This window comes from Amblyomma americanum, chromosome 1 (assembly GCF_052857255.1).
Source record: "Amblyomma americanum isolate KBUSLIRL-KWMA chromosome 1, ASM5285725v1, whole genome shotgun sequence".
NCBI classification, from domain to species: Eukaryota; Metazoa; Arthropoda; class Arachnida; order Ixodida; family Ixodidae; genus Amblyomma; species Amblyomma americanum.
In genome coordinates, this window is record NC_135497.1 from 408,843,702 (window position 1) to 408,854,640 (window position 10,939).

Here is a 10,939-nt window from a genome sequence, read left to right on the forward strand (position 1 = left end):
TGCCTGCACTCGCTGCACCAGTTCGGCAAAGTTCTGCAGCGGTGCCACGAGTGTGTAGCACTAGTTCCAGCAGTTTTAGCGCAGTTTGGCACTGTCTGCTTCCAAAACGAATGGTCGAGTCTAGGCCTGGTCGTCTGCTAGCCTTGGCGACGCCAATGAATTGCAGCCGCTGTTTACAGCCGACAGCGGCTGCCAACATCTCGTGAAGAAATGTTCAAGCAGCACATCACAATAAAATGTACACATGGCATGTGCACCTCGTGACGTCTTTGCTTTTTACAGTGGTGTCAATTACGCGTAGCCGTTTCTTTGGAAAACTCGAGCAGCGTTTTAGCTTGTTGACGAGTAGAATTACTTCAGTCTCCACCATTTATCACAACGCGCACAGCATTATCTGCCTCCATGGCAGCTACACCTGCACAATTTCAGCACTAACCACCAAGAAGGTACGCAGTTTTCCTGAACTAGACTCGCACTTCTTTCAAACGAATGCCGTGGTTCAGAGGGCGCCATGTTCCACCCTTGAAATGAATCCATGTGAGGCGCAGCGCCGCGAGAACCAGTTCATGTGGTGCAGGTGAATCAAACGGACCTATATAGGTCGGGTACAACTGAAGAATGTAGCAGCACATGCCCATCAAAGGAGGCCGCCCAGCCAAGTGCGTCGACCGAACAGTTTTCTGTTCGGTCTTCACTGGTGCTGTCGCGGCATTTCCTCTGCTCCCTGCGGGAGCATATACAGGAAGCAGGAACACTACGCTATCCAAGCTTAGGTGCTCCTAGAGACGATGGCAGACGCAGGGGCAGCAAAATTTTTCCTTTCTTTTTGTGTTATGGTTCTTTTAATAAACTACTACTGGCTATGCAGCTAAGACTACGCACAGACTTATCCCGAACAAAGAACATTCCACTCTCGACGACACGGGACAAAGTGCTGTCTCCTTCCCAATTTTTTACAGACTTGGCTGCATGCATAGCCACAGAAATCGGCATGATTGGCTGGAGGGCTCCCTCTGAGTTGCATGTGCCGCTTGGTTCTTTAGCTGTAACCGACTATAGTGCTGAGAAGTCCCCTCCCCCGTAACTGGCACAAAGGACCGCCTCCTTTCCTTTCCAGCTTAGCCAAGATCTGCGCGCCCCTCCTGCAGGCGGGGTAGACTGGTAGCGCCAGGTACAAAAGGCACAGATTGGAAACATCTTGCTTCTTCACACCTGTTTCATCTCTATCGTGTAGCGACCGAAGAGGTCATCAGGCAGTGCGTATCGAGAATGAATCGGGCCATATCTCAACCAAGGATGGTTTCGTGTGATCCGGGTGCCAGACCCATCCGTCGTGTCAGCGCCCATTTTGTTCCGCTTTCATTTGAAGCTTGCTCTAGCGTGTCGCCTAGCTGTGTTCTGAAAGGTGTCGTGTAACCATACTAGCAAGGCTTGACATGCGATCGAGAGCTTAGGTGGATGTTTGTTTGTCTGTTTGTCCGCATACGGCATGCATAGCCGCTGTACTGCATATGTGTGGACAAATTCATTGAAAAACCGGCACACTCCAGATCCGACAGAATGCGAACTGGTCGATGCGTCTAATTAGTTAGTATTTACAGAAAAAAAATTGCTTCGCAAGCAATGGATGGTGTTGTATGGAATAAAAATTGGGAGCCAATTATTTGGCTGCGAATGTGTGAATGCATGGCAACTGCCCCATCTCAAAATGATTTGCTACCAAACCATGAAACTAAAGGGCGGGCTCAACAAAGTACACACGTTACTTGCGTGTTCCCTGAGCAATAATTACGACAATACATTCTGGTTACATTCAAATAATGAACAGTAGTCCACCCAATATACTGGTTCAAAAACTACGAAGGCATGCACTCTGCTTTCCGCACGTACATTATCACGGGAAGCTGAAGCAAGACAGGGCAGCAGCTGCTAACGCTCTTCCATAGTGGGCCACTCTTGACATCGCATTTCAATGTCGAATAAAATACCGCCGGGAAAACAAAATCTCGGAAAATGATTACGAGCATGTTATAGTTGCCTGGCAACAGACGGTGTGAAAATAACAGCTGTTCCTTCAATTTGCAGGTACGCACGCACGAAGACGCACACACATGCACATATGCGCGCGCGCTTTTTCCACCTTTGATCCAGCCCAAATCGGGGCAAATCGACGCAAGGCAAATAAGATATACATTTCAGCACGCGATGGAAAATTCTAGAGGCAATAAGCAACCTGATGATGTAAACTGGATGCAAGAAAGACGTTCATCTAACATAAATAAGAGCACACAGTTGAGGGTCCAAGCGGGAGAGGGGACGGGGATGCCCTAAGTGCCTACAGAACTGTCCCTTTGTAGCTGACCCCTTTTTTGGCAACGTTCCTGCACTCCCTCCCCCCTTTCGTGCAATGTTTAGTCCGAGTCTGCCTCATAAATGATATGCATCTATGCTGCATTTTTGTGAACCTTGGCAAAATTCTGTCTAGGTTGATCGGAATTGGTTGCAAATGCCGCCGCATGTACGACGAATATTTTTTTCTCAGGTGAACACATTTCGACACTCTGCGGTGCCAACCCTCTCGACAGCAATTTCCCTGTCTCTTGAGCAATGTTGATTCATCTCAAGGGTAGAAAGAAATTGACAATTGCCCACTTCTCTATATCTGGTTCTTTACCAACCCTAGTTTCTAAGGTTGGACAGGCATCCGTCGAGCGTTGACTAAAGTTGTCCAGCGGTCTTTGTTATAGTTGTATTATCATAGATGTAATATCGTTTGATAAAAAAAAAATTTTTTTAGTGCTGTATTTGGCAGGTTACACTCTAGACCAGGAATGTTCTGACTATTATCAATATTACTATGCATTAACAGTGACGAAGTGATTGTACGCGCAAAAAACGAGAACAGTACAAAGGACACAAGAAAGGCACCGACGTCAACTATAAGGTTCATGGGAAAAAAAACGCGAGAAATATTTACATGGGACATAAACAAAACATGAATAATTTGCATGATATCACATCTTACCTATTTTTGGTGTCCACTTTCTTTTTTCGCTTGCGTAGTAATTTGCGCTGTGCAATTATGTCGACAATGTATCACTAACTCTCCCAGGTTTCCACTGTGTCAACGTTGTGCCTTAGGCGGTGCGGGCTCGGCAGCATTGTTTTTCTTTCTTTTTCTTTGCCCACACTATTATATGTACAACTCAAGAACAAAGGGGCACATATTTTCAAAGGAGGCCCTCCAGACAGTAACGTCGACCGTACAACTTTGTGTGGCTGTGCAGCCAAGGCTAAACAAGAGAGGGAGGGAAACGGTCCTTTGTTCCCGTGCCGCGCATCCTTATCCCGAACAAAGATACCCGACCTCTGATGCCATTTGACCAAGACCGTACCCTCTTTGTCCCGGCTCTTTTTTCCTTCACCCTTCCACAACCATAGCTCAAATAAAGGAAACCCCACTCGCAACGACAAGTACAAAAAGGCTTTCTTCCCTTTATAGCTTATCCTTGGCTCCATAGCCGCAGAAAGCTGTTCGGTCGACGCGCTTGGCTGGAGGGCTGCTTTTGAGGGGAATATACTGCTTCGTTTTTGAGTTGTACCCGACTATAGTTGGTGATCCACGTCCTTTATTTGTGTCACACGCATTAGGCAAGCTAGCGAGCCGAAGTTCAACTTCCTGTGGTTGTGGAAAACCGAGCAAGGGGCAGGCAGAGAAGGAAGCATGCCGAACTACCCCAGCCAACATCTCCCCCCACGCACGACGGGGACAAGCAGCCGGGTTTGCCATGGTTCGTTTATAACCCTTTGAAGGTAGGCATGACGACAAAGCAGGCTTCATGCAGCACGGGTCAAGAAAGGACCTGACACATATCTCAACATCTCCACCAAAACCAGGGGGCAAGACGGGAAGACACTTTCTGGTAGCCTGGTAGCAGAATCTGAACTACTCAGAAGATGGCGGCAGTGGAACTGCCACCTTAAGTGTGTTGATTGCTGTCCATTCACTGCAGCAAGTGTGCCAGAGACTGCACATAAGAATGTGCTTTCTGCACAGGATGATGCAATACATTTCAACAACCCTGGAGCTGAAACTACAAAGCTCTGGTTCAAAGCACTCAAAATTTCGCAGGGCAATGCTCAGTGTGCACTGCTTACAATCAGGCCAACTTTACGAAAACAAATATATGGCTGGTAGAGATACTGCAATTTTTTGTGAAAGTTGAATATAAACCAGCAACAATATAATTCTGAATTAATCTCATTAATGTATTTTTTGTTAAGATACTAACTTGTCCAAAACCACGTATAACCATGGTTTGCAAGAACTGAAGTTTAGCACAAACATCGTGTTTTGCAGTATATTTCATTGCATTAGTCATTCAGCATTAAAACTTGACTAGTTGGATATCAACCAGAAGCTTTACACCCATACAAACTAGGCTCTGAAAAATGAAGTCCGGTCAGCTGACAAGATGAGCATAACCTCGGACTATGTGACTGAAGTGGTGTTGACATCTGCCAGTCGGAAATGACGGAAGTACTAGTACACTGCACAGCAGTCGCAGAACTGACCATTGCAACTTTTTCAGTAAATGTCAACTCAAGTCATCAAACAGTAGCTGGGCTCACTTTTCCAAGCATGGCTTAGCCCAGTTTCCAGAGTTCAATATGCAGTAGCAGTTTTTCTATTGGGCTTAGCCAAATCTGACAAGTTTTGAAGCCTCAGTAATTTAACAAAACAAACCGCAACACACAATTTCTGTGTTGTGATTTGCATGCAAAGAAACTAGTGGTACTTGCAAAAGAGCCTGTAAGGTTGTTGGTGCAAAGAATGTGCACAAATACTACTTGTGAAATGAAGATGTATTGGTACCAGCTGAGAATACAGCTGCATATCAAGCAGCAGAAAGTACTTTCTCGCATTCCGATTTAGGACGGTAGCCACAGCCACACACACCCACTCTCGATGGCACACTTCTAAGCAAAAGAAAACATCGAACAATAAAAGTAATGATAATGTTGAAATGCTTTAATCTGAGCTAGAAGGTGGACATTTCTTGAAGATGTCAGTGGAACAAAAGGATATGTACAAGACAGAAAGTGCACAACTCTGACTAGTAACTAATATTTGATGCTGGAAGAAATGCACATATATATGATTTTAACACATGAAGTACCACTTAATGATTTTATCAGGAGATCTCTCACTTCAATTCACTTCATCCCATGTATGTTGGGCTTTTGAGCCCCGTGGTCAAAAACCCATCCTGCCATATTGATCAGCCCATTCGAAACTCGTGAAAAGAGAAATTGTGCATTCAGTTTTTGAAATGTTCTAAAGAAATCATGTCAGCACAGGCTGGAGCAAAGTTTCCACAACCAAGTAGATCGCTTGACACAGGCCGGTTACCCTTCAGAAGTTTTGGTTTCAGTTGCAGAAAAACTGCAGAAAAAGTTGAGGTCTGATGTCAGTAGTAAAATTAAAAAGGATAAAAGGAAAAAAAGTTGCCATTGTGCCATATCTACATCAGGTCTCGCACACCCTGGAGAGAATTAGAAAGCATGGGGGGGGTTTATGTTGTGTTTTCGGCACCTATTCGATTGTCCAGTCTGGTTAAGTTAATTCGGCCAACAGTGAACCACGCGGCTGCATGAAAAGGCATGCAAAACAATTTGTCCCCTGCCCGGAGGGAGTCATCTACTCTTTGCCGCTATCTTGTGGGAAGCAATACGGCCGATGTATCAACGAAAGAATAAAGGAGCATGATTATAATCTCTCACGTGGCCCCATAGTAGGCCATGTAGCCATACACTGTAGAGACTGCAAAAGTGATGATGATGATGACGAAGATGGCATCAATGCCTGCAAGCCATTGTACAACGAGTGTGTTGAGATAGGTAGGAACCGCAACTCACTGACAAGAGAAATTATAGGAGCACACCATAGCAAGGCTCCCGGAAGAATGTATACGCGCACCCTCCGTATTGCTGTCAGAAAAAGAAAAAACGATACCTCGACTGCGAATGCTGACACGCATGTGCTTAATATATAGTTTTTTTTTATTTGTGACTTGTATCCATTGCTTTCCATTTCTGGACGCCAGTCGGGTACTTATTCCGACTGGCAGTTAATAAAGATATCAGTTGTGAGTTAGTGCTGTATTGTGTCCTTGCCTGTGTCCTTCTTCTACGTCCCGTTCGTTGCACTGTAGTCACGGAATATCGAAACCACCTCGCCCAACAACTTACCTTGTCGAACTTATAAAAGTGCCAAAATTTGTTTTGAAGTAAAACCTGCATCATGCAGTGTTCGCATTTGGAGTGCAAGTCTTGCACATGAGTACGAGTGCTTTATTAATAAGCGAAGCTGAAGGCTCATATCGGTATATTTCAACAATGGCAAACAGCCCCTACTTCGGGTGCCATCTTAATTCTGCTACTATTAAACACTGACATCATGCAGTTCAATGTTGCACCAGTAGTCTTGGTGATGTGTGGCACAATGGAATGCCCCTTCAGCAGAGTAGAATGTTCAACTTCGACATTCCATGTGCAGCCATGTTGAGGCATAAAAAGATGACCGCACACAGGAAGACAGCTTGTGGTGGACGAACCACATTTATTGGACGTCCCGGTAGCCGCGGCTGGTGAGTTAGTTGTATTGTTAGTTATATTGATTTTAATGGCGCAAAAGCAACTATGGCTATGATGCGCCAAACACAAGGTTAGGTTCTTGTTAAACGTTACACTTTTTATACCTAGAGTTTGTTTAAAACATTGGCTTCATTAAGAAACTTAAAAATACTTGAAAGATCAACCAGTGCTTGATCACCTAAAAGCAACTTGGGGTGCAATGGGATGTATTCATTGTAGAGTGTTGTAAAATATTTTTTTCTCAGTTGTTCCAGTTTTGTACATGAAATTAAAATGTGGTTTACAGTGAGTACTTCGCCGCACATTTCGCAGAGAGGTTTTTCTTGTTTTGTCAGTAAGAAGTTGTGTGTAAGGTGTGTGCCCAATGCGTAGCCGACATAAAATAACTTCAGTGAAACGTTCTTGATGTCTACATGATTTCCATTCTCCTAAAACGGGTTTTATAGAATGCAGTTTGTTGTTTGCCTGTTCTTCCCATGCAGCCTGCCACTTAATTCTGAGTTTACTGTGCACTAATTTCAAAAAATCCCTGTGTGGTATGTTATCTTGTTTTATTTGATCAATTCGAGCTTGTGCTGCGCATGCATCTGCTCTCTCATTACCGACAATTCCAACATGGCTGGGCACCCAGCAGAATATAATGTTATGTTTTTGTTTTTTATTTTAATTATGTTATGTATGATGTTTCCTATAATGGGTTCAGCAGCGTTTCTACAGTGCAGCGCTTTGAGCATACTCAGTGAATCGGTGTAAATGACGCTATTTTTAATGTTTTCTTTTACAATTTGGTCTACGGCTACAAGGACTGCATAACTCTCGGCAGTAAAAACCGATGCATACTGTGGCAGTCGTATCATTTTTTCATTTTTTCCTTGAATTACTGCACTTCCAACATGACTTTCTGTTTTTGACCCATCAGTGTAAAATTCAGTGAAGGTGTCATATTTTTCTTGCAGTTCAATGAATTCTTGTAGTATGAGCTGATGTGGCATTTCCTTTTTATGTAAGTGTGTCAGTGTGAAGTCGCACACTGAAGGCAGGCTGTACCATGGTGGTAAATTTTCATATTTTTGTGCGATATTCGGCAGGGCATCCAGTACTCCTAACTCATCACATTTATCTTCAAAGCGCATTATTAGTGGCTGGATGGATTGTGGTTTATTGTTAAATAATCTTTTGGATGGGCACTTGGTAACAATGGGATGGCAGAGATGTTTAGGAAGAGTACGGGTTTTTAGGACGTATGTGCATGTCAGTGTGACTCTTCTATCCTCTAGTGCAGGCTCATTAGCTTCAATGTAAAGACTGTTTACCGGGGATGTTCTATATGCTCCAGTTGATAGTCGCAGACCAAGATTATGAACAGGGTCCAGTCTTTTCAAGTAGGATGCTCTTGCTGAACCGTATACTATGCACCCATAGTCCAGCTTGGAGCGTACCAGAGAGCGATAGATGTGTAATAGGCATGTTCTATCGGACCCCAACCGTTTTCGCGAGAGCACCTTTAATACATTGTGGGCTTGGGATGCTTTCTTTTTAAGGTTGTTAATGTGTGGTAGAAATGTGAGTTTCTTGTCAAAAGTGAGTCCTAAAAATTTATGTTCTGGTTTAATTGGTAGTGTGGCTTGATTCAAGTATAGGTTGGGATTGAATTGTTGGCCTCGTCGCAATGAGAACAGAACAGCTACTGTTTTTTGAGGAGAGAACTTGAACCCATTTATCTCTGCCCAAGCAGCTAGTTTATTTAGTGTGATTTGTATTTGTCGCTCGCAGGACGATATGCTGGAGGAAGTGCATGCTATCTGTAGGTCATCTACATAAACCGAATACATTATGGACTTGGGTATTACTTTGGCTAACGAATTCATTTTTACTACGAAGAGTGTCGTGCTTAGAATGCAACCTTGGGGTACGCCATTCTCTTGGGTGAAAGTCATGGAGAGAGTTGTTCCTAGGCGGACCCTAAATGTGCGGTTAGCCAGGAAGTCGTTCAAGCAGTTCAGCATCCTGCCTCGGATAACTAGCTCTGCTAGGTCGCGGAGGATGCCGAACTTCCACGTGGTATCGTATGCCTTCTCCATGTCGAAGAAGACCCCGATACACTGCTGCTTGTGGATGAACGCCTCCCGTATGGTGTTCTCTAGGCAGACAAGGTGATCGGTGGTTGAGCATGCTTTTCTGAATCCACATTGATGTACATCTAATAGTTGCCGAGATTCGAGTACAAAGGTGAGTCTAATATTTATTACACTTTCAAAAGATTTAGCAATGCAGCTGGTGAGGGCTATTGGTCTGTAATTGTCAGGACTTGTTGGTGATTTTCCGGGTTTCAGAAAAGGTACTATTACTGCTTTCTTCCACTCCTCAGGTATTCTGCCAGTCATCCATATTTTATTGAAGAATTTTAACAGTGCCTGTACGGCTGTATCAGAGAGATGGGCAAGCATATTGTAATGCACATTGTCTGGGCCTGGTGCTGTCTTTTTACCGGAAGATAATACACTATTTAATTCCTGGAGCGTAATGGGCTGGTTGTAGTCTTCCTGCATGCCTGTTCCGAATGGAATTTTTTGTTTTTCAGCTATAGCTTTGTGTTTCTGGAATGTGTTTGTGTAGTGGGATGACCTTGAGACTTCAGCAAAGTGCTCGCCCAATAAATTGGCCTGTTCTTCCAACAATGTTTGTGTACCGGGTGTTGTCAAAAGTGGAAGTGTGAAGGAAGTACGGTCACCAGTGAATTTACGGACTTTGTCCCACATTTTCTTTGATGGTATTGAACTATTTATAGAGGACACATATTTCTGCCAGGAGGTTTTCTCAGCATTCCTGCGCACGTACCGCGCTCTCGCCTTGGCCCTCTTAAAAGTGAGTAAGTTCTCTGCAGTGGGGTACCGACGCAGGGTGCCCCATGCTTTATTTTGCTGTTTTTTTGCAAATGTACATTCTTGTGTCCACCATACTTTGTGTTTCTTCTGTACGAGTCCTGTTGTTTGTGGTATAGCGAGTGTTGCAGCAGATATTATGCATGTAGTAAACCTGTCATTAATTTCATCTATGCTGAGGTCTTCAGAAAATTCTTTATCTAGAGTGGCACTTTCTGTAAAAAGTGACCAGTCGGCGAGGTGAAGTTTCCAGCGCCGTGGTCTTGTGGGGATGACTGCAGTAGACGATGAGAGGCTGATGATAATAGGAAGGTGATCACTTCCCAGAGGGTCATTTAAAACATCCCATTTAAAATCGGTAAAAAGCGATGGTGATGCGAAAGCTAAATCAAGAAAGCTCATTTTTGCCGAGCTTGGGCAACAATAAGTTGCTTTTCCTGTATTTAAAAGACAGATGTTATTTGAGAGGATAAAATCTTCGATTGTTTGCCCCCTAGAGTCGCAGCGCTCGCTTCCCCAAAAAGGGGAGTGAGCGTTAAAATCTCCAACTACCAGATATGGCTCTGGAAGTTCATCTATCAATTCTTCTAGATCATGGACTGTTAATGTAAAATGTGGAGGAATGTATACAGAACAGATTGTTAGTGTTTTATAGCTGACGATGCTGACTGCAACCGCCTCTAGTTTTGTATTGAGCTTTATTTCTCGAGCAGGGACGCCGCTTTGGACGACAATTGCGACGCCTCCTGAGAGTCGATTTGCCTGCTCGCGATCGCGTCTAAAAGTTTGATAATGTTTCAGGATATGCACATGTTGTGGACCAAGATTGGTCTCCTGAAGACATAAAACTATGGGTAACATTGACCCTAAAATATGTGTTATGTCACTATAATTCCGCATAAGTCCTCTGCAATTCCATTGAATTAAAAAAGCCATGCTTGTGTTTTTAAAAGAAAATGAAAGGAGATTTACTTATGTGGTGGGCCCGTTATGAGGGGCCTGTCTTTTTTTCGCTCAACAGAGCTGTTCCGCCGCTGTAATGGAGGCGGAGTGGGTGTTGTATCCATCACCTCAACAGAGGTGCTGGAGGACCGCGCAGCCGCGGTTGTGTTAGTTTCAGGCCTCTCCCGACGGGGGGAGGTCCTGCGGGATGCCGACCCATGGACCGGCGGTCCCTGCTTTGGCAGTGACAGGGCAGCTTTCGCTGACCCTGCCTGGGGCGTGGATGGCCCTGCCATAGGCTCGGTGGGAGCGGCCTTGGCAGGTGCCGGAGTGCTGTGCGGTGCTACGCCCCTGCGCACCACATCAGCGGAGTTTTGTTTTGCTGTGAAGGAGAATGTGTTTGTAAGCGCAAAACGCCTTCTCGCTTCTTTAAAAGAAATGTTTTCTTTGGTCTTTAT